General features: G+C 38.8%; 2 non-coding genes across 2 annotated transcripts; both read left to right on the top strand.

Moving 5' to 3' along the window:
• Nucleotides 1-6182: 6182 nt before the first annotated feature.
• On the top strand, nt 6183-6289 carry LOC147944375 (small nucleolar RNA R71). Its single transcript, XR_015558598.1, has one exon. It is a non-coding gene; the product is annotated as a small nucleolar RNA R71 (small nucleolar RNA).
• Nucleotides 6290-9936: 3647 nt separating this feature from the next.
• Nucleotides 9937-10043, top strand: LOC147944374 (small nucleolar RNA R71). The gene has a single exon (XR_015558697.1). It is a non-coding gene; the product is annotated as a small nucleolar RNA R71 (small nucleolar RNA).
• The last annotated feature ends 16391 nt before the right edge of the window (nt 10044-26434 follow it).

The raw sequence follows: 26434 nt of genomic DNA, 5'->3' as shown, positions 1-26434 counted from the left end.
ATGATGGTCTCTTTTTAGAGTAGGGCTTATCAATATCAAGGTTCTCTCATAAAAATGGATTGAGCTTTAGAAGAATGCTAAAGGTAAGAACACCTAGACACATACAAGAATAAAACATTGTCTACCCAAAGGCACCCAAAGTGTTTATCCTAGCAATCTAAACTCAAATGATCCTAGTGCTACCCTTTACTTCTTCTTTTCTCTTTAACACTTTTGTCTTTTTGGTTTTCAAGTCTTAGGAGAGGTTTCTTATTTGATCTATCTAGTGGGATGGGGGATTCTTACTTATTTGCTATGGTTCTCTTTTTTTCTTATTCTTAAGCCATATACGCTTTTTGCTAGACTTTCCTTTTCTGTCTTTTTTCTTTCTTAAGCTAGAACCATTTTAAACAACATTTTACTTCCCATCCTTTCACTAGACTTTGCTTAAACACAATCTCCTCTTAAAGACTCTACCATTTGTTCTCTTTCTCTTTTTCTTTCTTTTCTTTTTCTTTTCATAACAGCCAAGTCCCAAACCCAACAAGTGAACCACCTAGTCCTATCTAGTTTGAAAAATGCAAAATAGAACTACACAAGGTCTTACTCTTGTCAGTTCAAACCTAACACTTTCTACCAAGCTCAATCCCAAAAATAGGCCTCACACACTCAAGAATAAACATGGCTTGAAAGAAAGGTTTGGTTAAGGGTAGGGGAACTGATCTTAATGATTTAATCAGCTACTTGGATCAACAAGAGTGGTATAAAGGAGAAAGATGATCAAAGTATGTATATGGTATCCATGAGTTTAAAGCAATGCACACATTGATAATTATAAGTCAATATTAAGTTCTTATAAATAGGAAATGGTTTCAAATCTCAACATGCTTCAATTTAGTCCAAATGCAATGCAGAAATTCAAGGCTTGGTTCAATCTTATTCTTCTAACTACTCAACTAGCATCAAAGTACTATTAACTTGGGCATTGATCCTAGTCTAGTGAATAAGCTAGCTAACAAGGCAAACTCATCATAGATCCCTAATGCAAATATTATACAATCCTCCATGAAACATGCTAAACAAGATCCTAATATGCAATGCAAACTACATGAACACTCTTTTTTTATGAAGATTTTTTCAAAATTTTTCAAATTGGTTTTTCTATGCCTTAGATGCTTATGCAAGTGCTAACATGATGATGATAAAAATTTCAAATAAGAACACAAAACACAATGTCAAATGCTATCTCAAACCCTCCCCCAAACTTAAATCACACAGTCCTCTGTGTGAAAGAAATTTGTAAGAGGATTCAAGACTAAAAACAAAACAAAACATAATGTCAAATGCAATGGTATTTACAAGGTAAGGTGATGTTGGTACCTTAGGGATTGTGGAAGAAGTTGTCCACATCCATCTGCATGCTGTCATAGGAGTAGTTGGGGTCTTGTTGGTGACTTGGAGATGGACTTTGGGACAGCTCGATGACGGCGATCGACCGTGACTCGGTCGAGTGCGTGTCCGAGTGGGGGGGTCGAGCTGGACCGCGAGTGTCAAAATGTTGACCTTGCTGCTGGCAAAACTGCTGGTAGAGAGCTGGATCCATGTAGTATTAAGGTGGGATGGGAGGGTAAAATGGATAACCTGGATAAGCAGCTGGAGGTGGGAAGCCATAGGGTGATCTGGGGTGGTACTCGGCCGAGTGCATTGGAGGTGCTCAGTCGAGTGGGTGCTCGAGTGACCCGGTTGAGTGCCACGAAAATTGTTGTTCTCGGGTACTTGAGCTCCTCTTCCTCTGATTTGGCTCATACATTGAAGCTCTAGCTGGTTCCACAGGATTCGCAACTCTTGAAAGTGCTCTAGTTGAGGTACTTCTCCTCAAAGGGCTTGAATGGCTAGGAGATGAGTTTCCACTCTTCAGCTCAGCAATCTCCTTCTTTAAGCCTTTGATAGACTTAGCCATGTTGGTCACCTTCTTCTTCAGCTTATCAAACCTCTTCCCATGCCACTTGCCCCACTTTTGCAAAAGAGTCAACTTTTTGGCAGTCTCCCTCACTCCTCTACTATCCCTTGATGTGGGCTCATAATCCTCAAAATAGAACTGCTCCTCCCCATCAGCTACTTGTGCATTCACAGCTTCCTAAACTCTAGGTTGAACCACTCCATCAAACCAATGCTCCTCAGCTGGCCAAAAGTCAATGTTGGCTCCTTCTTGAATGGTGGTGAGCTCTTGGTTAGGCAATATGAATTGCTTTTTCCCAAGTGTTGGAAGCTCAAAGTTGAAGATGTGGTTCCCTTGATGCATCTCCTTGGCTAGGATGAGAGTAGAAGTGAGGTAGCTTGAGTCAATCCATCTTGGTGAGACCCTTTCTCCTCTAAGTGCAACTTTAGCAGCTTGAAAGATTGGAGTGATGATACCTCCAATGGTAAGTGCTCCTCTTGACCCTTTGTTCTCCAACTTTCCTACCCAACTTCTCAATTGAATCATGTGGTCAATGAGCACCATTCCTAGGTCAGTCTCCGCTGTGCTCCCAAGGATGATGGTACCATTCCTTGCTTGGAAAAGGACTCCATTGAGAGCCAAGTCAATCATCTTTAGCTCTCCCTCATTGATGTTCCCAGTTTCCTTCCTTGCAAAGAAGGTGTTGGCAAGAGCTTTGTGGAAGTACCTTAGGACTGGGCTCCTTATCCTTGAGCTCTTGGAGTTGGAGGATGAGTAGAGTTTGTTGTCTCCAATGGTTTCCCACACAACATACAACTCTTCTCTTGCTCCCAACCTCAAAACCAAACACATTGGCTATATTCTTCATTGAAAGCTCATGCTTCTTCCCTTTGATAGTAAAGGAAATGTGACCAGCTCCAACCTCAGGATTCTTCCTTGCATATGTATGCAGCTTGACAGTGGCAAGGAACTCACAACTCTCTTCTTTGTAGCCCTCCATGCAAAGCCCCATAAACTTGGTAAGATTGCTCTTCTCAAAGAGACACTCCACATCCTCATCAATAGCAAGCTTCTCCATGGTCTCCTTGTATGGATACCTAGTTCCCAAGAACTCCATCCTCATGAAAGCATCATAAAGCTGCCTCTTTGGCAGCCCACAAGACTCAGCTTCTCCATCATCCATCAATTCTTCTTCTTCACTTTCTTCCTCACTTTCACTTTCACTCTCTTCTTGCTCAACTTCAACAGCTGGCCTCTTTCCTTTGGCCTTGTGTCTCCTCATAAACTCATTGAGAGTACGCTCCCTTTCCTCATCACTCTCAGTCCTCTCAGGATCTTCCTCAACTGGCTCTCTCCTTGGACACGGCACCTGGCTCGACCGGCTGCTCGAACCGCCACTCGGTCGAGTGGTCGATCGAGTGGTCGGTTGAGTGGCTCTCCCAGCTTCACCACTTGATTCAAGGTCAGCATCACGATGTTCCATGGAGCTTGCAGCGGTTTGGTGAGACTTCTTGGTTATCTTGGAAGACATTTTCAAAAGAAACTGAAGGGAATAGACTCAAAGCTCAAAGTTAATAGGTTAGTGACCCAAAAACTTGAAAGAACAAAGCTTGAGCAAGAGATGAACTTTGAAAAAGATTTTAAAGCTTGAATTCAATTGTTTTGAGCAAATGAGAGAATGTGAGAGGTATAGGATCATGCAATGTCTATATAAAGAAGCTAAGGGGACAAGGAGACAAGGGTGGAGCGTCCATACCATTCAAATTTGAATTGGGAATCTTTGACTTGCTTTTGGCTGCCACTCGACCCCACACTCGACCAGCACGTGGTCGAGCACCTTGACCAAATTTGAAATTTCAAAATTTTTCTCCTTGTTCTTCCCTCCACTTGATTGTTCTAACGATTTGAAGATCAAATGGGCCTTAATTCTTTTCCAGCTCGGTCGAGTACCTCTCGTGGCCTGGTCGAGTGGGCTTGCGAGTCTCCTTCTCCAAGTCCACATCTCTCCTTACCCAACTACATTTTCACCTAAAAGCTTGTCCAACAAAAACATAAAAGAAAACACATCAAAACTACTAAGAAATTAAAGCATATTTACAAAGGATACCTTAGGGACTTCCTCCCTAGTGAGCTTGTTTAAAGTCACTAAGCTTGACTTTGGTTTCCTTCTTAGACTTGATCTAGATACCAAGGAGGTGATGAAATCCTCCCTGGAACCTCTTGGTCACTGTGAAGTTGATCCTTGATAACCTCACCCTTAGCACTCAAACTATACTTCTTCTTGATTTTGAGCTTTGGTCTTGCTTTCCTCAAAGACCTCTTGTTCAGCTTAACTTGGAGATCCTCAACCATACAAGTCAACTCTTGAACTGACCTCTTAAGCTTCTCCACAGAATCCTCTTGAAGTGGCAGCTCAGCCTTTGGGGTTACCTTATCACTTAAGCCTCCTTGACCACCTTTGTCCTTGATAGTAAAAGGCTGGTCATCAATGGTGGGAAGGATGGTTGGATTGTAGATGTTGAACTTCACAACTACATCTTTAGCAATGTTCAAGGTCACAAGACCTTCCTTGACATCAATAACTGCTTCAACAGTGGCTAAGAATGGCCTCCCAAGGATGATTGGATCTTCAGGCTCCTTGTCCATTTCCAATACCACAAAATCTGTATGAACCCTTGCCTTCCCTATCTTGAGTGGGACATTCTCCAACCTTCCAACTACCTCTCTATTTTTCCCATCAGCTAGGCATACATGGAGGTTGGTGGATTTGAAATCAGTTCTCCCAAACTTTTGTGCTATGGAGTATGGCATCACACTTGTTGAAGCTCCCAAAACACAAAGGCATTGGTTGTAGTGAAGGTAACTAATTGTGCAAGGCAGATAGAATGGCCCTGGATCCTTATGCTTAAGTGGGATGGTCACTCCTCCAAGGTTCTCAAGATCCTTCTCATCTTGAGCTTGAGCCTTCTTCTTTGACAAATCAAGCAAAAAATCTCTAGAGAGAGGATAAGGTTCATACTGTTCCAAGGCAGGTCCTCTCTCCTCTTCTTGGTAAGCTATGATGACTTCTTGTATAGCCATCACTTCTTCTTGTTTCTCAACCACAACTTCTTCTTTCAAAACCTTTTCTTCCTCTTGTTGCTTAGCCAACATCTCCTTTTTCTCAATTATTTCCCTTAACTCCTTGATCTTCTGTGCTTTGAAACGCCCAGGGAATGGTAGTGGAGGCTTGTAAGCAGGAGGAATGTACTTAGCAGGCTTGACAGCTTCGGAGTCTCCAGCTCGATCGACCACTCGAGCATGCACTCGGTCGAGTGACTGCTCGAGTTCATGGTCGAGTGCAATGTCGACCTCCATTTGCTTTGCACAAACGTCACTTGGGGCTTCAGTAACTAATGAATACCCCCAAACTTGGACTTCACTGTCCTCAGTGACTTCTTCCTCTTGTATTTGAATGGCTTTGGCTGTGAAATCCCTTGGATTTTGAACAGCTTTTCCAGGGAGTTGGTTAGGTTTTGGAGCTGAAGTAGAGGCAATGTTACTCTCCATATACTTCACTCTTGAATTAAGACCCTCAAACTTCATATTCAGATCATTGTACTGTGATGTTAACCTTTGGTTCAACTCAGCAAACAGCTTGGCTTCCTCAAGCTTACCTTGTGTTTGCCCAATCAACAACTGTTGCATCATTGCTCTTAAGTCTTGTTCCTGGCCTTGGTTAGTCTGAAACCCTGGTGGGGGACACAACTGAGGCTGGAACACTTGATGTTGTTGTTTGGGGATGTAGTTTTGTTGCTGTTGAGGCTGTTGAGGTGGATAGACTTGGTCTTGAGAGTTGGCCACATTGGTACTCCTATAAGAGAGATTGTTGTTCTTGAAACCTCCTTGGTTGTAGCCTTTGAATCCTCCCTGGTTTTGCATGTAGCACAACTCAGCAAATTCAGTCTCCCCCTCTTGAACTGGAACCTCTTCTTCGCCAATGAAGTGAATAGACTTTTGTTGGGTAAGAAGGATCTTGTCAAGCTTCTCATTGACCATCTTCAAGTCCTTCTTGTACTTGTCCTCTTGATCAGTTGAAGAATTCCTTATGGTTCTGTCATAGTCCTCATTATAGTTGCCATCTGACTGAGCAAGATTCTCAACTAATTCCCAGCCTTCTTCCACATTCTTGTTGAGGAAGTTGCCATTAGAAGCTGTGTCAAGAAGCATCCTTATCTTGGGAAGCACTCCTCTATACAATGTGCTCAAGAGTGACTCATTGCTGAAGCCATGATGAGGACATTGAGTCTGAAATCCTTTGAACCTCTCCCATGCTTCACAAAAGCTTTCATTGTTTCTTTGAGCAAACCCAGAAATTTCATTTCTCAATCTAGCAGTCCTTGCATTGGAGAAGAATTTGGCTAAAAAAGCCTTCTTGCAAGCATCCCATGTGGTTATTGCTCCAGTAGGAAGAGTCTTCTCCCAAAGGTGTGCCTTATCTCCAAGTGAGAATGGGAAGAGCCTCAACTTTAATCCATCTTCACTCACTCCATTGATCTTTGTAAGACCACAGATTCTGTCAAAATCATCAAGGTGATCTAGTGGATCCTCCATTGGCAACCCATGAAACTTGTTGGCTTGAATCATGGAGATCAATCCACTCTTGATCTCAAAGTTGTTGTTTGCTACAGTTGGAGGCACAATTCCAGCCCTTTGGTTGTGGGTGTTGGGTGCATCTCCAGCACCAATGTGCCTAGGTCTCTGCTCATGGTTAGCTTGTTGCTCCATGATTACTTGATCCTCTTGCCGAACTTGAACTACCCTTCTTCGCTGATTTCCCAAACCCTTGTGCAACTTGTGGATGTTGTCAATAGGCCTTTGGAGATTGTCTTTTCCTTTAGACCTTGTGTGCATCAACAAACGCGAGTACAGACTTGAACAGGTTCACAATTGAGCTCAGGCTCGTCTGGGGGGTCAAGTCGACTGGGAAGTGGTGTCCAAATGTACACGGCTTCTGACTCGATCAAGTGCTCGATCACTGCTCGGTCGAGTGGTGGTCGAGTGACTGGTCGAGTGGTACCTGAAATGGAACTTCAACCCAGCAACAGAAGATTCAAGTGTATAAACGAACTTAATCTTAGACTAATATAGATCCTAAATGTCACAAAAACACACTCAAATGGGCAACGGCGCCAAATTGAAACAAGTTATTTTGTGTGGTGGTGAATGATGATGAATGTATGCAATGGTGATATGAATGGATGGATGGTAAGGTGTTTCAATTCCCCTTATGCTGATGTAATATAAGAGGTGTCAATCCTAAATGAGTGTTTGTGAACAATTGAGATATGAATATGAATCTAAGTCAAGCCAAATGTAAAGATTGTTTGTCACTAACAATCCTAAGATGGAAATGTAAAATGCAGAAAATAAACTACAAGAACTAAGAACTAAATGCAAATGAAACAGAATGATTGTAACAGTAATGAAGCTAGAGCAGAAATAGAAACTACTACTAATGAACTAATGCATGACAATTAATGAACTAAAAACTAAATGTATGCAACTGGAATGAAACAGGAATGAAACAGGAATGAAACAGGACAACCACAAATCATAAACAAGAAATCTGGGGATGAACTCGAGCAAGCACTCGACCGAGTGTAGGTCGAGTGGGAGGTCGAGTTGGTTAAATCCGGGAAAACAGAGCAACACAAGAAAAATAGAGCAATGCAAAAACGAATCAAACGACAAGCAAGCAACAGGATTAAGACTAAGATATCAATAAACAAAGAAGGTCCTGAGGATGGATTCATGGGATGAACTAATCATTGTGGTTATCTAACTTGGTCAACAAATCTCAAGCAAACTTTGAGCTAACCTCTAGACATATAAATCTAAGACAAGTTTCTTCCACTCTCATGGCAAGAAACAATCAAACCTATGCATTTCTAGACTTGTTCTCACATAGTAAAGAATCTACACAAGCAGGCATTAAGCAATACATCTCAAACCAAACAAGACCTCTAATCTCTTAGCAAGCCTAACGGTAAGCTCTAGATCTAGCCTTATCTATGCTTCTTAAACATTGGTGTGATGCTAAGAAGCTTGAAATCAGATCCTACCCTCTCAGATATAGGATCAGCATTAAGAACATCTAGCCTAGAAGAGATCTACAACAATCAAGCTTGACCAAATCACACAAACCACAAGATCAATCCATCCTAACCCATCCTCAAGATCCTAAGCAAATTACTCACAACAATACATGATGAACAAAGTCAAAAACCCAGAAAATATTGAAACTTGCATTATCAGAAAGATGAAACAAAGATCTTCAATATTGATGAAAGGATCAAACTCAAATTCTCAATATTAAGAAAGTTATGAAACTGACAATATTGAGGAATTTAGTCTTTTTCAAATACAAGATCTAAGAAAAATAAAAGTGCAAAAAGAATAATTCCCAAAAAGGGTAAAAACTAGGTTTAGAGAATATCTAAAATGCTGGACTCCTTTGGTGGCTGCAGGTACAAGGCTTTATATAGGAGGGGAGTGGAAGCCCTAAAAATGCTAAAAGACAAAATAGTCAACGGCTCGGTCAACTTGACCTGTGCTCGGTCGAGTGGCAGGTCGAGCTGGCTTCTCTCATGCAATCTCCACTCGGTCGAGTCCTCCTCAGCACACGGTCGAGTGTCTGGTCGAGTGTGCGGTCAAGTTGGACTCCGGACCTTAACTCTCTTGCTTTGTCCTCATGATTGCTTCGCTTCTCCTCAGTATTGCATCCATGCCCCTTAAGCTCCAAAATCACCTGTTTATGCATGAAAAGATGCAAATGCAATGCAACTAAACTCTAATGCATGATTGGTCCTAAAGCTACACAATAATGGTGAAAATGGATAGCAAAAGATACAAAAGATGTGAATAATCTAAGGGAAAACAAGGTAAAATATATGAACATCAAGCTTATGTGCTTTGAAACGTCCTGGGAATGACAGAGGCAGTTTGTAAGCAGGGGGAATGTACTTAGCAGGCTTGACAGCTTCAGAGTCTGCAGCTCGATCGACCACTCGAGCATGCACTCGGTGGAGTGGCTGTTCGAGTACTTGGTCGAGTGCAATAGCGGACTCCAGTTGCTTTGCACAAACGTCACTTGGGGCTTCAGTAACTGATGAATTCCCCCAAACTTGGACTTCATTGTCCTCAGTGACTTTCCCATCAGAGATATGAATGGCTTTTGCAGTGAACTCCCTTGGATTTTGAACAGGTTTTCCAGGGAGTTGGTTTGGTTTAGGAGCTGAAGTAGAGGCAATGTTACTCTCCATATACTTCACTCTAGAGTTAAGACCTTCAAACTTCATGTTGAGGTCATTGTACTATGATGTGAGCCTTTGGTTCAACTCAGCAAACTGTTTGGCTTCCTCAAATTTCCTTGTGTTTGCCCAATCAACAACTGTTGCATCATAGCTCTTAAGTCTTGTTCTTGGCCTTGGTTAGTCTGAAACCCTGGTGGGGGACACAACTGAGGCTGGAACACTTGATGTTGTTGCTTGGGAATGTAGGTTTGTTGCTGTTGAGGCTGTTGAGGTGGGTAGACTTGGTCTTGTGGATTAGCTACATTGGTGCTTCTATAGGATAAGTTGGTGTTCTTGAACCCTCCTTGGTTGTAGCCTTTGAATCCACCCTGGTTTTGCATGTAGCACAACTGAGCAAACTCATTCTCCCCTTCTTGAACTGGAACTTCTTCTTCACCAATGAAGTGAATGTTCTTGGATTGGCTTAGGAGTATCTTGTCAGGCTTCTCATTGACCATCTTCAAATCCTTTTTATACTTGTCCTCCTGATTAGTTGAGGAGCTCCTTATGGTCCTATCATAATCTTCATTGTAATTCCCATCAGATTGAGCAAGATTCTCAACTGATTCCCATCGTTCTTCAACATTCTTGTTGAGGAAGATGCCATTAGAGGCTGTATCAAGAAGCATCCTAATCTTGGGAAGCACTCCTCTATACAATGTGCTAAGGAGGGACTCATTGCTGAAGCCATGGTGAGGACACTGAGTCTGGAACCCTTTAAACCTCTCCCAAGCTTCACAAAAGCTCTCATTGTTCCTTTGAGCAAACCCAGAAATTTCATTTCTCAACCTAGCAGTCCTTGCATTTGAGAAGAATTTGGCCAAGAAAGCCTTCTTGCAAGCATCCCATGTGGTTATTGCTCCAGTAGGAAGAGTCTTCTCCCAAAGGAGAGCCTTGTCTCCAAGTGAGAATGGGAAGAGCCTCAACTTGAATCCATCTTCACTCACACCATTAATCTTTGTAAGACCACAGACTCTGTCAAACTCATCAAGGTGATCTAGTGGATCCTCCACTGGCAATCCACTCTTGATCTCAAAATTGTTGTTTGCAACTGTGGGAGGCACAATACCAGCTCTTTGGTTGTGGGTGTTGGGTGCATCTCCAGCACCAATGTGCCTAGGTCTCTGCTCATGGTTAGCTTGTTGCTCCAGGATCACTTGATCCTCTTGCTGAACTTGAACTACTCTTCTTCTCTGATTTCCCAAACCCTTTTGCAGCCTATGGATGTTGTCAAGAGGCCTATGCAGATTGTCTTTCCCCTTAGACCTTGTGTGCATCAACAGACACAAGTACAGACTCGAACAGGTACACAGTTGAGCTCAGGCTCGTGTAGGCGGTCGAGTCAACTGGGAAGTGGTGTCCAAATAGATACGGCTTCTGACTCGATCAGGTGCTCGATCACTGCTCGGTCGAGTTGTGGTCGAGTGGTTTGTCGAGTGGGTACCTGAAACTCAAGACAACCCAGCAACAGAAAATTCGAGTCCAGCAACTTCACAAGTGTATAAACAAACTTAATCTTAGACTAATATGGATCCTAAATGTCACAAAAACACACTCCAATGGGCAACGGCGCCAAATTGAAACAAGCTTTCTTTATGGGTGTGAGATGATGAATGCATGCAATGGTGAGATATGAATGAATGGATGGTAAGATGTTTCAATTCCCCTTATGCAGTTGCAGTATAAGAGGGGTCAATCCTATCTGAGTGTTTGTGAACAATCAAGATATGCATATGAGACTAAGTCAAGCCAAATGTAAAGGATGTTTGTCACTAACAATCCTAAGATGAAAATATAAAGTGCAGAAAGTAAAACTACAAGAACTAAGAGCTAAATGCAAATGAAACAGAATGGTTATAACAGTTATGAAGCAAGAACAGAAATAGAAACTACTATAATGCAAGAAATGAACTAATGCAAGACAAGTAATGAACAGAAAACTAAATGAATGCAATAGAAATGAAACAGGAATGAAACAGGACAATCACAAATCATAAACACAAGTTCTGGGGAAGAACTCGAGCAAGCACTCGATCGAGTGTAGATCGAGTGCAGGGTCGAGCTGGACTAAACGTGAAAACAGAGCAACACAATAAAAACAGAGCAATGCAAAAACGAATCAAACAACAAGCAAGCAACAGGATTAAGACTAAGAAATCAATAAACAAAGAAGGCCTTGAGGAGGGATTCATGGGCTGAACTAATCATTGTGATTATCTAATGAAACAAGGATTTTATCTAGGTTCTACTTATGCAATGAATGTATGAGAACATGCAAACAAAGACATAAGCAGAGATGATGTGATAGAATGGAAGGTGTTTCAATATCCTTATGATGTTGTAGCATAAAGGATGTCAATCCATAAAGAGTGTGATATGTAACCAGTCAAGATGTGATCAATGCCAAATATCAAGTTGATTTGTTTCTAACAACCTAATGACAATAATGAAATGCAATGAACTAAGGCAACTAATTAAGACAATAGTAATGCTGAATTAAACTGTAGAACAAGTGTAATAAACAATACTAAGCAAAATTGACTAATAAGTAGGAGAAAACAAGAACAGAACAATGCATAAACAAGAAAGTAAATTGGAGCTCGACCTAGCACTCGGTCGAGTGCATGGTCGAGTGGGTGGTCGAGTTGACAAGCGAATGAACAGAACTGAAACAGAGCATCAAACAAAACAGAGCAGAACGAAAGTAAACAAACAGCAAGCGATTAAACAGGATTCAAACAGGTAAATCAATAGATAAAGAAGGTCCTAAGGATGGATTCATGGGCTGGACTCAAGCTATGATTATCTAAACTAGCCAACAAACCTCAATAAAACATGAGCTATCTCTAGACAATGATCTCCTAATACAAGTTAATCCAATCTCTTGGCAATAACAATCAAGCTAAGATACTCCCAATCTAGCTCTCACTAGCAAAGATCATATAAAAGCAGGCATTAAACACAGATCATTATAGTCAAAAATCAACAAAACATCTAATCTCTTAGCATGCTTCATGATAATCTCTAGCATTAGCCTTATCTAGCAACTTAAACATTGGTGTGATGCTAAGAAGCTTAAGATCTATTCTTACCCTCTCAGTATAAGAATAACATAGAGCATATCTAATCTTGAAGAGATATTTAAACAATCAAGCTTGATCAGTTTAAGCAACCATAACTATTACCCAGCCTAATCCATCCTTAAGATCCTAAGCCACTAATAAGATCTAAAAATCATCATAAAGAACACAAACTCAGAAAATGATGATATAGACATGGATGGATAGATAATGATGAGATGAACAATTTAATACAAAGAAGTAAAAGAAAATACTCAATAGATTCAAAGTTATGAATGTTACAAATCTATGAAAATCTAGAAGAAATATAAGAGATGATGCAATAATGTAAAAATAGCTAAAAATGGCAAAAACTAGGTTATGAGGTGTCTACAGGGTCTCTTTTTTCGGCCACAAGTGCCAGCACATATATATAGTAAAGAGGGGGAAGCCCTAGTTAGCTAGAGGACAAAACAGAGAGTTGGCTGCAAGTGCTCGACCGTGCTCGGTCGAGTGCATGGTCGAGTGGTTGGTCCGTCAAGTAACTCCAGTCTTCGATCTAGTATGATATCGGTTCAGTAAAACAGGTATAACTCTTGAACGACAGCTCCAATTGCCTTGAAACCACCGGTATTGGAAAGATAACTCAATGTCCTACAACTCCCATGAAGGACGCTGAAGCTGAATCGCAACGTCAAATCTACATTCGGATCGATCTTTGAGGAGCTCGTTATGAACCCGACCATGTACTCGACCGTGTGCCTGCTCGAGTGGTATGGTCGAGTGCCTTCTTTTACCTTCCTGATACTTCTTTTTTAGCTTCAGAAATAACAGCAAGTCCTTCCTTACCCTTTTAGAGCTCCATAACACCTAATAATACTCCAAATGCACAAATGTATGCAATGCATGCTTTTAAACATCCTAAGTGCATATTTGGACATAAATGGCTGTAAAACCTAAGGAATGACTTCTATATGATGCAAAACATGAACTAAACAAGGCCATAAATATGGTAAAATATAGTGACATCATCTAACTTGGTCAACAAACCTCAAGCAAACTTTGAGCTAATCTCTAGACATATAAATCTAAGACAAGTTTAATCCACTCTCATGGCAAGAAACAATCAAACCTATGCATTTCTAGACTTGTTCTCACATAGTAAAGAATCTACACAAGCAGGCATTAAGCAATATGTCTCATACCAAACAAGACCTCTAATCTCTTAGCAAGCCTAATGGTAAGCTCTAGATCTAGCCTTATCTATGCTAATTAAACATTGGTGTGATGCTAAGATGCTTGAAATCAAACCCTACCTTCTCAGATATAGGATCAGCATTAAGAACATCTAGCCTAGAAGAGATCTACAACAATCAAGCTTGACCAAATCAAACAAACCACAAGATCAATCCAGCCTAACCCATCCTCAAGATCCTAGAGAACTACTCACAAGAACACATGATGAACAATGTAAAAAACCCAGAAACATTTCCCAAGCGATAGTGACGTCTCCTAAGTCAACTTGTGCACCCAGGACTCTTCCTTCTTCTCACAGATCTCCAACGGCTAGATTAGAGTGTTCTAGAACACTTAATGGGCTTGATGGACCGAGCTTCCTCTCCTCCCTTTATCTTATGTCTTCAAGAGGCTTGGCCTTATTGCAAGAGTGTACGGACGTCCGTACGGTACGGCCGAGCTCGAGCATAATCTTGATCAATACTCTTCACTTCTATTTTATTTTTCAATACAATGCAATTTTTGTTTATCTATGCTTTCATGTTTTCTACAATGAAATCTGAGTAGTGAAACAAAGTTTCTAGGGATGGGATAGACAATTAGGTGTTCTTGATCGGTTAGGATGTCTTAGCTTGGTTGTTTATGTTTTATAAATTTCTTACTAGATTGGTGTTCTTAATGCTATCAACAGACCGAGAGGTTGAGATTTACTCACTTAGCCTAAGAGATTAGATGTGTAAGGAGTTTATTGACAATAATGAATCGGTGTGTATTGCTTGCTTGGTCATGTTCCTCCAACGAGAGTTGGGTAGGGAAGTGATCAAGGTTCATTGTTTCTATCTCGAGAGTGTTTTAACAAGATTTTAGAGATTCATTGTCTAGGAAATATTTGCTTGAGGCATGTAGGACATCCATACTGGTCAGGAACACTTAGGAGTCGATTACCCCATCCTTAGGAGCTTTCGCATCTTGATTGTTTACATTTTTATTCATCACTCGACCCTATACCCGAACTGGTACTCGATTACCAGCTTCGTGTACACCTTCGAGTTGTTCATACTTTCTTTGTTTACTCAATCACCCCACCCGATCCTGTACTCGAATGCTTGTATCGAGTGCTTAGGTCGTGTGGTTCTTGTGTATTTAACTTTTTTTTTATTTTGATAACTCTCTAATTTACATGTTTTTAGCATTCTTTTTTGTCCATACATTGCATTGTTCATACCTCTAACTTAGTATTTTTAGGTCATTAACTGTAGGAATTCACTTTTAGAGCATTTAGGGTGTTACAATTTTGCATTTGCATGTTTTGGATGAAAACAGGTGCTATAGAGCCTAAAATGGGGAAAAACAAGGACAAATCCGAGCATGTACCCGAAAGAGCCTTCGAGCTGGAAGAACAAGTCCGAACCCCAACACGATCGAGGAAGATCCAAGAGCAAGAAGAACACCCGAAGATCTACCCGAAGAGTAACCCGACTTCATCTTCGTGTACCCCATCGAGTAGACCATCGGGCAGGTCTGGGAAGCTAGGTCAAAGGGGTTTCCATATATAAACCCCTCCTCTCCTAGCTCGCAAACGAGCACGCCGCAGACCCTCAAACTAGAGAGCGAGAGCTTCTATGAGAAAACTGAGCGACTCAAACACTTTTCCCTTTTGTTTTTACATTTTATTTCAATACTTTTTATCATTTGCTTTAGATTTCTATCCTGTATTCTTTCTACTCTACTCTACCGTTTATTATAATGCAGTTTTCATTCTTATTTGTTGTTATGTTCCTTGTTATTATGTCCGAGTAGTGTAGTAAAGTTTCTAGGGATGGGATAGATGATTTTGTGTTCTTGATCGGTTAGGATGTCTTAGTTGATTGTATATTTTTAATAGATTTCCTTCTAGGTTGGTGTTCTTAATGCTATCAACAAACCGAGAGGGTGAGATTAGATCTAAGGTGTTTTACCACCGAGAGGCGTAGATGAGATGCTTGAATCAATCAATACTAGAGGTTTACTCACTTAGCCTAAGAGATTAGATGACTAAGGGGTTTACTGACAATAATGAATCAGATCTTATTGCCTGCTTGGTCATGTTTCTCCAACGAGAGTTGGGTAGGGAAGTGATTCAAGGTTGATTGTTTCTATCGCAAGAGAGTTTTAACAAGATTTTAGAGGTTCATTGTCTAGGAAATATTTGCTTGAGGCATGTAAGACATCTGTACTGGTTAGGAACACTTAGGACTCGATTACCCCATCCTTAGGAGCTTTCGTATTTTAATTGCTTGCATTTTCTTTCTTTACTCGATCCCTTACCAGATCAGGTACACGATAACCTGCATCGAGTGATTCCTCGAGTTGTTTGATAACTCTCTAATTTACATGTTGTTAGCATCCTTTCTTGTCCATATTTTGCATTGTTCATACCTCTAACTTAGCATTTTTAGGTCATTAACTGTAGGAATTCACTTTTAGAGCATTTAGGGTGTTGCATTTCTGCATTTGCATATTTTGGATGAAAACAAGTGCTAAAGAGCCAAAAATGGGGAAAAACAAGGATAACTCGAGCATGTACCCGAAGGAGCCATCGAGCTACAAGAACAAGTCCGAACCCCAACACGATCGAAGAGGATCCAAGAGCATGAAAAGCAACCCGAAGATCCACCCGAGGAGTAACCCGACTTCACCCTCGGGTACCCCATCGAGTAGACCATCGGGCAAGTCTGTGAAGCTAGGTCAAATGGGTTTCCATATATAAACCCCCTCTTTCCCTAGCTCGCAAACGAGCACGCCGCAGACCCTCAAACTAGAGAGCGAGAGCTTCTGTGAGAGAACTGAGCAACTCAACATTTTTCTTCTTGTTTTGCATTTTTATTTTGTAGTTTTCTTAGATTTTTTATCCCATACTCTTTATACTCTACTCTATCTTTTAATACAATGTCATTTTCATTCATTTTGATTGCTTTGTTATTCGTTTATATGTCTGAGTAGTGTAGTAAAGTTTATAGGGATGGGATAGATGATTTTGTGTTCTTGATCGGTTAGGATGCTTTAGTTGATTGTAAATGATTGATAGATTTCCTTCTATATTGGTGTTCTTAATGCTGTTTACAAATGCTACAGGCCGAAAGGAGTAGATAAAATGCTTGATTAGCCAATGCTAGAGGTTTACTTAACTCTGAGTAAGAAATTAGATGAATTTAAGTCTACTGACAATAATGAATTGTTCTTAATGCCTGCTTGTTCATATTGATAGTGCGACAGTGTGGTAGTGTGTTCAAGGTTGATTTTTGCTAGTGCGAAAGTTTGGTGACAAGGTCTTAGAGGTTCATTGTCTAGGAAATAATTGCTTGAGGCATGTAAGGCATCCGTACTGGTCTAGAACACTTAGCATTCGATTACCCCCATCCTTAGGAGCTTTCGTATTTTATTTGTTTACATTTTCTTTACTTACTCGACTACCTACCCGATCAGGTACACGATAACCTGCATCGAGTAATACTTTGAGCTGTTCATATCTCACTTGCATACTCGATCACCCCACTCGATCCTGTACTCGATTGCTTGCATCGAGTGCTTAGGTCGTATGGTTTACTTGTTTATATTCTTTTATTTTGTTTATTTTAGGATTGTTTGAACCAAAACCCTAATTGCTTGGCTTGACTTGTATTGTACTCATCATATCCTTCCTGCTAGCAATACACAACCATTTGGATTGATAACCCTTTGTACTACAACTGCATAGGGGATTGATACCCTGGGTGAAAACCTGTCTATCATTGTTCATATCCCATTTGCTTACTCGATCACCCCCCCCCCCAAATCCTGTACTCGAATGCTTGCATCGAGTGCTTAGGTCGTGTGGTTTCTTGTTTATAGTCTTTTCTTTTGTTACTTTAGGATTGTTAGATCAAAACCATTAATTGCCTGGCTTGACTTGTAATGTTCTGATCATATTGTTCCTGCTAGTGGAGAAGGTATGGAGGTTTGCAAGGAGGAAATGAGGTCCCTATGGCTGACAATAGGAGACAAGAACCCCTACAAGTCCACAAGCTCCAAATCCGCTCAAATAAGGAGCCCTGTCTTGATATTTTCACAAGTCCCTCGCATGCACTCTTTTTGCTAGAAAAGAGACTGGGAATGTGAACGACCATGAGCTTCAGCTGTTAGATATTGCATTGTGTGGAGTTTTGGATAGCGCTAGGGATGGAACACTGCTAGTAGGAGATGTTGCTGATACTAGCATGTTGTTTGTGTTACTCGATCAATTCCTCTATCTGAAATCGTGGGCCGTGAAAAGAAGAGAAGGAGGCGGAGAGATCTCTATTGGGGGACTAGTGATGTTCATATATTTTACCATGTTTTCCCCTAATATATTCACATCTTTTGTATCTTTTGCTATCCACTTTCACCATTATTGCATAGCTTTAGGACTAATCATGCATTAGAGTTTAGTTGCATTGCATTTGCATCTTTTCATGCATAATCAAGTTATTTTGGAGCTTAAGGAGCACAGAAGCAATGCTGAGGAAGAAGTGAAGCAATCATGAAGGGAAAGCAAGAGAGTCAAGGCTGAAGAACCAATGTCCAAGGTCCAACTCGATCCCACACTCGACCAAACAATCGACCGTGTGGAGAGATGGACTCGACCGAGTGGAACTAAGACGACAGAAGCCAGCTCGACCTGTCACTCGACCGAGCACGTGGTCGAGTTGACCGAGCCGTTGACTATTTTGTCTTTTAGTGTTTTTAGGGCTTCCACCTCCTCTCCTATATAAAGCCTTGTACCTGCAGCCACCAATGAGTTAAACCTTTTTTAGAGAGTCAGAAACCTAGTTTTTACTTTTTAGGGAATTATTCCCAGCTAAGAACATATAAAAGCAGGCAATAAACAACCAGATCATCAATGTCAAAAATCACTTTAAACATCTAATCTCTTAGCATGCTTCATGATAATCTCTAGCATTAGCCTTATCTAACAACTTAGACATTGGTATGATGCTAAGAAGCTTAAGATCTATCCTTATCCTCTCAGTATAAGAACAGCATAGAGCACATCTAATCTAGAAGAGATCTATAAACAAACAAGATTGACCAATCTAAACAACCACAACTTTTATCCAGCCTAATCCATCCTTAAGATCCTAACACACTACTCACAATCACTAAACATGATGAACAAAATCATAAACCCAGAAATCAATGAAACTTGCATGATTAGATAGATGAGATAGAGATCTACAATATTGAAGAAGAAATCAAACTCAAAATCTCAATACTTAGAAAGTTATGGAACCAACAAGTATCAAAGATTTCTTGAGACAAATACAAAAGTGGCTAATGATCTAAGCAAAAGAAAGCAAAAAGTAGATAATTCCCAAAAGGGTAAATACTAGGTCTAGATTTTATTTCTCTAAAAGTGGCTCTCCTCTGGTGGCTGCATGGTACAATGCTTTATATAGAAAAGAGGGGAAACCCTAAAATGGCTAGAAGACAAACTAGAGGGGCGGCTCGGTCAACTCGACCATGTGCTCGGTCGAGTACTTGGTCGAGTAACCTCTTCTTCTGCTTCTTCCAACCGGTTGAGTCCTTCTTCGCACACGGTCGAATGTCTGGTCGAGTGAGGGGTCGAGTGGACTTCCGGACCTTGATTCTTCAGCTCTAGCTCCCTTGTTTTCTTCACTTGATAGCTTCAATCCTCTTCAACATTCCTTCCATGCTCCTTAGGATCCAAAATCACCTGTTTATGCAAGAAACTATGCAAATGCAATGCAAATCTACTCTAGTGCATAAACAGTCCTAAAGCTACACAATAATGGCCAAACAAGATAGTAAATCATGCAAAAGATGTAAATAAACTAAGGAAAAACAAGGTAAAATATATGAACATCAGTAAATATGTTGTCGACCAAAGGGTATAAACATCATTTAGAGAAATCTAAACTATAGGATAATTTAATTAAATTAGGCGATTCTTTAACATTTTTAATGAAAAACGTACCAAAACAAAGTCATAGTCCAATTTGAGTATAGTGAGTACTTTTGCTTTAATAGTATAGATTATCTCTGTAATATTCTGTCTCAGTTGATCATTGATCATTGACAGATAAAATTAAAAACTTATAAACGTTAACAAAATCTAAAAAAATAACAAATTAAAGAACAAGCAATGACTGATGCCCTAAAATGACTAAATAATTTAAAAAGAATCTACAAAGCTTTCTTATACACATAGAATTCCGAATATCAAGGATAAACACCTTAATTAAACATTAATTCACAAGCCAAAGAAGGCTAACTCTTACGAGGAGAAAAAAGAGTTAGAAAAACGATTCAACTGCTTCGCCTAGAACCCATCTCAAAAACCTGTTTGTGTTATGACATAACCATTGGCAACTATTCAATAAAAGTGTAATAGTTTACTATTTTTTGTAATGGCTTTTGTTTTTTTTTGTATCTCAAAATCTCTCATTTTACCCATTCAAGATTTTTTATTTTTATTTTGTTAAAGAACTCATTCAAGAGTTTGTAAAAATAGTTTTTCTAAGAAATAGAAAATATGGTTTTCGGAAGATTTTACCAAGTTTTTTTATATAAACTTATTTTATTAATGGGTTGATCCAATGAGCTTATACTTGAAATTATAACCTAATAACAGTTACAAAAACAGAATTTTTTTCTGGCGAACAGAAACCGCCAAACAAGATTGATTTCGGGCGGTTAAACGGAGGCAAAACATCAGAACTACTAATACCGACGAATACAAGTCCCACGGCTTTGTGACTTTGTTGCCAGATCTGGTTCTTTGACTGGAGTATTCGGATCATGTCGCAGAGCTGTCACCAACGGCAATACAAACCCACCACAAGTCTTTCGGAATAGAATAATCCCTCGACTTTCCGCCATCCAATGAACATCAAAATCCCAACCTAGCAAAACGACGTACTCGGACTCAAGTCTTTGATCTCCGAATCCATGCAACCGGAAAGCCTTCCCGAGGCAAAACAGTCTTCAGATTCGATCTGGTGGACGCAAAACACAGAGGCTAGAAAAAGATGCTGGCTCTCAACAGCTGGAATCCATGAAAGTCATCTAAGATCCTGAAACGGATCTACAGTTGACCACTAAATACATTCACCGGAAAAATCCACCTATCCGCATGCGTCTTCAGCCGCTACCGCAGCCTCTAACCTGACATTTTGAGCCATGAAATACTTCTCTGCATCTCCAATGGCGTCTTCAAACCAGGAGGAACAAGATCTGAATCCATTCATCCGCTGGGAAAGGACCATAGCCGCAACGCATGCCAGAAAAACCACACCACTCCGACGACAGAGAAGAAAGGTTGCGTCATTCCTGCTGCGTGTTGAAATGCAGACTTTCAGTGAAGATTAGTGCCCAAAAACCTAAGAAAAACTCTATCTAGATCTAGAAAGGAAAACTTTTAGGAGAAAGAGAAAAATGAACAGTTGAACGATTGTCCGACTATACAACCATTTTATTCATAAAAGAAAAACCATTTCATTTTAGTTTTTCACTTTTCTAAAGGAAAATATTTTACCTGACATTTTCTCCATTTATTATTTAATATATCTTTTATTTTTATAAATCTAATAACAAAAACTAAATCTAAAATCCAAAAACCAAAGCCTATAATCTAAAAACTATTTTAAAAACTATCAACTATTTATGGCCTTGTTCTCGTTGATTAAATCAATGGGTGGATTCCCTAATTTTCATCATTGGTATCAGAGCAAAAAAAAAAATTTACTCAGATGTTATAGAAAAGTTGGAATATTGCTGGTATATTATACATTTTCTAAAAATTACTTATTTATTTAGTGCCGTGGGTGTAATTTTAATTATCACTATGGGTTAATTTTTTGTTTTTAATTTAGATTATCACTATGGGTTAATTGAATCATTTCATTGACAGCTCTCTCTCTCTCTCTCTCTCTCTCTCTCTCTCTCTCTCTCTCTCTCTCTCTCTCTCTCTCTCTCTCTCGTCATCACTATCGCATTTTGCCTACACTCTTGTTTGTCTTTTTGTGTTCCGGCATGTATCAAAACTTTATTTTTGAGTGTTCTGACAATAACCCGTGATTTAAACCGTGTTTCTGGCTGATTGAGGGTTTTTGATCAATATTTTATGACTGATATATCATATATTACCACTGATTGTCCCATCGTTGATTTACAGTTATGGTGGCTGATTTGTTAGGTCTACTCAATTCGGTGACTGAGTTACTGTAGGCTTTATGGCTGATTTTTATTGTTTGACGGCTGGGTTATAATACTTAAAGGAAACGAAAGGTCTCATAGATTCATATGACAGCTGAGTTATAATGCTTGTTGGCTGACCTATAACAAGAAATAAACTACAAGTAAACGGCTGATTTATATTACTTCATAACTGAGTTATAATACTTAAAGAAAATTAAAAGATCTCGTAGATTCATATGACGGCTGAGTTATAATGTTTCGTGGCTGACTTATAACAAGAAATAAACTAAAAGTAAATGGCTGAATTTTATTACTTGATGGTTGAGTTATAATACTCAAGGAAAAACGAAAGGTCTCATAGATTCATATGACGGTTGAGTTATAATGCTTGGTGGCTGACTTATAACAAGAAATAAATTGAAAGTGAACAACTGATTTATATTACTTCACGGATGAGTTAAAATACTCAAGAAAAAACGAAAGGTCCCGTAGATTCAAATGACTACTGAGTTATAATGATTCGTTGCTGACTTATAAAAAGAAATAAACTGAAAGTAAACGGCTGAATTTTATGACTTGATGACTGAGTTATAATACTTAAGGGAAAATGAAAGGTCTCATAGATTCCTATGACAACTGAGTTATATTACCACTCGACTGTATATAAATAACTCAACCGACACAAACCTTGTTCGAGAAAATGTAGCTAAGCTTTAGCTGATGGCTCAACGCGTTCAATCCGTAGTCATCGAGAACAGACCTCACAAGCTTGTCATGCATTGTTTCCGCATCTATCTGCACAACTCTACACCCTCTATCGTCGGTGTTAAATACATATTTTTTTTTCTTTACCCAATTACTGGAAACAACAATTACCGGAACTGGATCTATGAACGAAAATTAAGAAGAATGAGGAAAATTAAGAAGTGAACAACAAAGTGAAGAACAAGTTGAAGAACATGTTAATCCTTCACTTTTGAACAAGGTGAAGAACAAAAGTCGAAAAAGACGTTTCATATTTCCTTAGAACATGATGACATGGAATGATGCGTCCGAAGTGGCAAGTCGGCCACCAAACAAAACATGTAAATCAGCCATCAAACAAAAGTATAAGTCAGTCGCAACATGAATACTATTATAGTAATTAAAAAACAAAAAAACGGCTGCCGTTGTATGTCATAACTCAAATGAAAATCTGTAACTTAGCCGTATCGTTTAATAAATCGGCCGTAACTGCATGATATTCTAATAATTAATTTTTTACTACTAAGTAACCTATAAAATGACAGAGTTTTCCGATAATCCAGCTCATTACGGCTTATTTATGATATTTAATCATAAATCAGCCATAACGACATCGCATAAGTAAGCCGTTGTACACTTAATCATAACTCAACTAAATTTTTGACAACTTAACCATTGGGTAAATACTCAGCCGTAATTACGGATGAGTTATGCTCGTAACTCAGACATTTTATCATAACACAGACAGATTTCATGAAGTCAGCCGTGACTACAGGCTGAGTTATGCTCGTAAGTCAGCTGTTCGCTCATAACTCAATCATTTTTCTTAAATTAGCCGCAACATACCGTAACTCAGCCGTCATTACCGTTGTAGCGCTTTACGGCTGAATTATTTAAGAGAAATACCCTAAACTAGCATCATTCTAAGTTTTTCTTCCAAAGTTAGCACACAAGCTCAATTTTTCCAAAACTAGCATTTGTGAATATTAAATATTTAGGTAAAACAACAAAATTTATCAGTAAAAAAAATCAAACTCACGATCTCTTTTAGCTTTCTCCCGTGAAACTTGTTCCAATATGAGATCTCCATTTCCAATCTCAGATCTTTCAATTAAGTGATTAATTCATCAATTGAAACTTCAATCAAGTGATTTCATCAGAGATTCATGGATTCCATTACCAATCGGATTCAGATTCGTAGCTCCGTTTTTGTTTCATGTCCAGGTCAAATCGGATGAGATTTTGTGGTCTCGGTTTATAACTGCGGCGGAGGAGAAACATAGAGCATTCTAGATCGATAGTTCCTGATGACGTTGAAGACATAGGTGACGAGTTTGAGCCACAGTTCATCGGATCAAGTGAAGGATGGGTGTTTATCGGTTCAGGATTTGAATCAATGGAGATGAGATGCAATAGCAAATGAAGCGTTGTTGGATTGTTTTAAGAACATAGAGAGAGAATTACCATGTTGAGCAGAGAGAGAAGTAATGGAGTTTTGAGATCCTAATTTCTCAGGTCTTTTGTTTCAGGTATGTTCCATTGAAACAGAAGCAATTCTTAGTTCTAGGAACTGTGAAGCATACCAATGTAAACCTGATCATTTTTTCTTTCCTCTTTAAAACTTTTTTTTTTGTCTGTTTAGTTAGCTACTGTTTTTATTTGGTGGTACAGGAGGAGAAACTAGAAGATTTAGCTATTGAAACTTCAACTATTAGTCTCAAGTTAACGGGTAGAAAGATAAGGAAGCAACCGGTTAACTAAGACGGAGTTAACGACTACGACATGTAGCTAGAGTCGTAATGTAGAATTTTATGTTTAGTATAGTTTACTTCTCAACAAAACTTGTTTTGTTTCTCAAAAATGATGATGTTAGTATTATAATTTTTCAGAGTTTCTCAAAAATAATGATGTTAGTAATGTAAAATAATCCTTATATTCTTCAGATTTTGACAATTTTCAGAGATATACAAATTGCAAACCCAATGTTAGCTACATAGATGTTGTTTCGTATATTTAGGAATACCTTCATGAACTTCAAGAACGCCTTCCTAAACATTTTGAAATCCTTTATAAACTTAAAGATATATGTATTTAAATCTCTTTATTTATCTTTTATCCCAATGTATCACAAACTACTCCATTAGAATGAGTAATATGTGATATATTACTCTATTAGTAAGGAGTAATGTCTCACAAATATCTTCTTCTTTTTTTTCTCAATGAAAGCCTTCCTGAAATTCGATAATTCCTTCCTAAATATCTAGGAATCCATCCTAATTTTCAAGAAATAATGGTGGTGGTGATACTCATGTTTAATAATCATTCTTGGCTTGTAGTTCGTCAATTATAGAGTGGGATAGTAATGTTGATGAGGCGGAATACAGCGGTGGAGGATCTTCTGGTTCTATTCATCACATTTTTGAGATTTTTGGATATTTAGGAAATGCTTCCTAGAATTCAAGAAAGTCTTCCTAAATATTATGAAATCCTTCCTAAACATTATGAGATACTTCCTAAATTTAGAAAATTGAGTTTTTATTTTTTCTTCTATGTTTTTTCTTAATGTATGAGCTTGGTTCTCTTGTTATAAATGATGATTGGAATAAGAAAGCTTCACATAATCTTTCAACCATTTTGTTTAGGAAGACTATCCTGAATTTCAATGAGACGTTCATGAATATTAATTCTTCCTAAATTTGAATGAATGTGTTCTTAAATCTCTTTTTTGTGGGTTTTGCTTCAATGTATCAAAAGTTAGAAGATTAGTCCATTAGCAAGGGATGATGATTTCATTTTCTGATATTAAGATATCTAAACTTCTTTTTTTATGAAAGTTATCATGAAATTCAAAGAATCTTTCCTTAGTTTCATACAATCCTTCCCAAATTTCATTTAGTCCTTCCTTATTTTCATATAATCCTTCTTGAAGTTCAATCACATGACATTGTTATGATATAATCCTTCCTTATTTTCATTTCCTTCAAACATTCTATGCATCTTCCACCATCTCAGCTTTAAACAGTCCCTTGCGCAAGTTTTGAACTGTTCTATGTCATTCGCTTTCATACTTTCACTCACCTTAAAACTCTTTTTCAGATTCCTAAATTTACAATGCATCAATCAATGTGTTATATTTTATTAGAGAGGGAAAAGTCTTCTTACAAGCATTTCGTCAAACAACTGTTCTATGTCCTTCATCCTATTCGCTTCACAAAACCCATCGATAAGAAACATTGTAAGCAAACACATTGGGAGAGATCTGATCATGCTTCATCTGATTAAACAATTCTAAACCCTCACCTACATCGCTCAATTTCAAGACTGCTTAAAGTGCTTACTCATACATGAACTTGCTTGAATTCCAATTTTTTTAGGCATCACATCCTGAAATTCAAGAAATCTTTCATGAATTTTGTGAATTTTTCTTGTAGCAAATTCAATCAGAGTTATCTCAACAACAATTAACTTGTCTAATAGAAACATTGACAATCTTATAGTGGAGAAACATTGTACAAATACCAAAACAATACAAAAGGTTTCATAACCATCTTACATGTCTAACAACAAACTCAACACACTTCTTGAAATTATCCAAAGAAAACTGATGTATACATAGAGGACTGATGTGTTCTCACCTCATAATGTGCAAGCTGCAAAGAGTTGTGTTAAAGAACCAAACCAGTGATTCATTCAATCTTAAGATTACTCTTCAAACTATATTACTAAACAATGAACAATCACAGAAGCGTAGAATCTTAGCTAGTGTTACTTATTTTCAATCTATGATACGGACATTAGTTCATAGAGAGTTGTTGTGAAAAGCAGAAATTTTCAAAACTAACCACTAAATGTTGCTAGAATCAACGAATCTAACAAGCCTAGGTCTACACTCATCACCCAAGCAAATCCTTGCTTACCATCACGCTCTT

Source organism: Camelina sativa, chromosome 5 (genome assembly GCF_030686135.1).
Source record: "Camelina sativa cultivar CO46 ecotype springtype chromosome 5, ASM3068613v1".
NCBI classification, from domain to species: Eukaryota; Viridiplantae; Streptophyta; class Magnoliopsida; order Brassicales; family Brassicaceae; genus Camelina; species Camelina sativa.
Note: the sequence above shows the minus strand (reverse complement) of the source record. Positions and strands in the feature narration are given on the sequence as shown.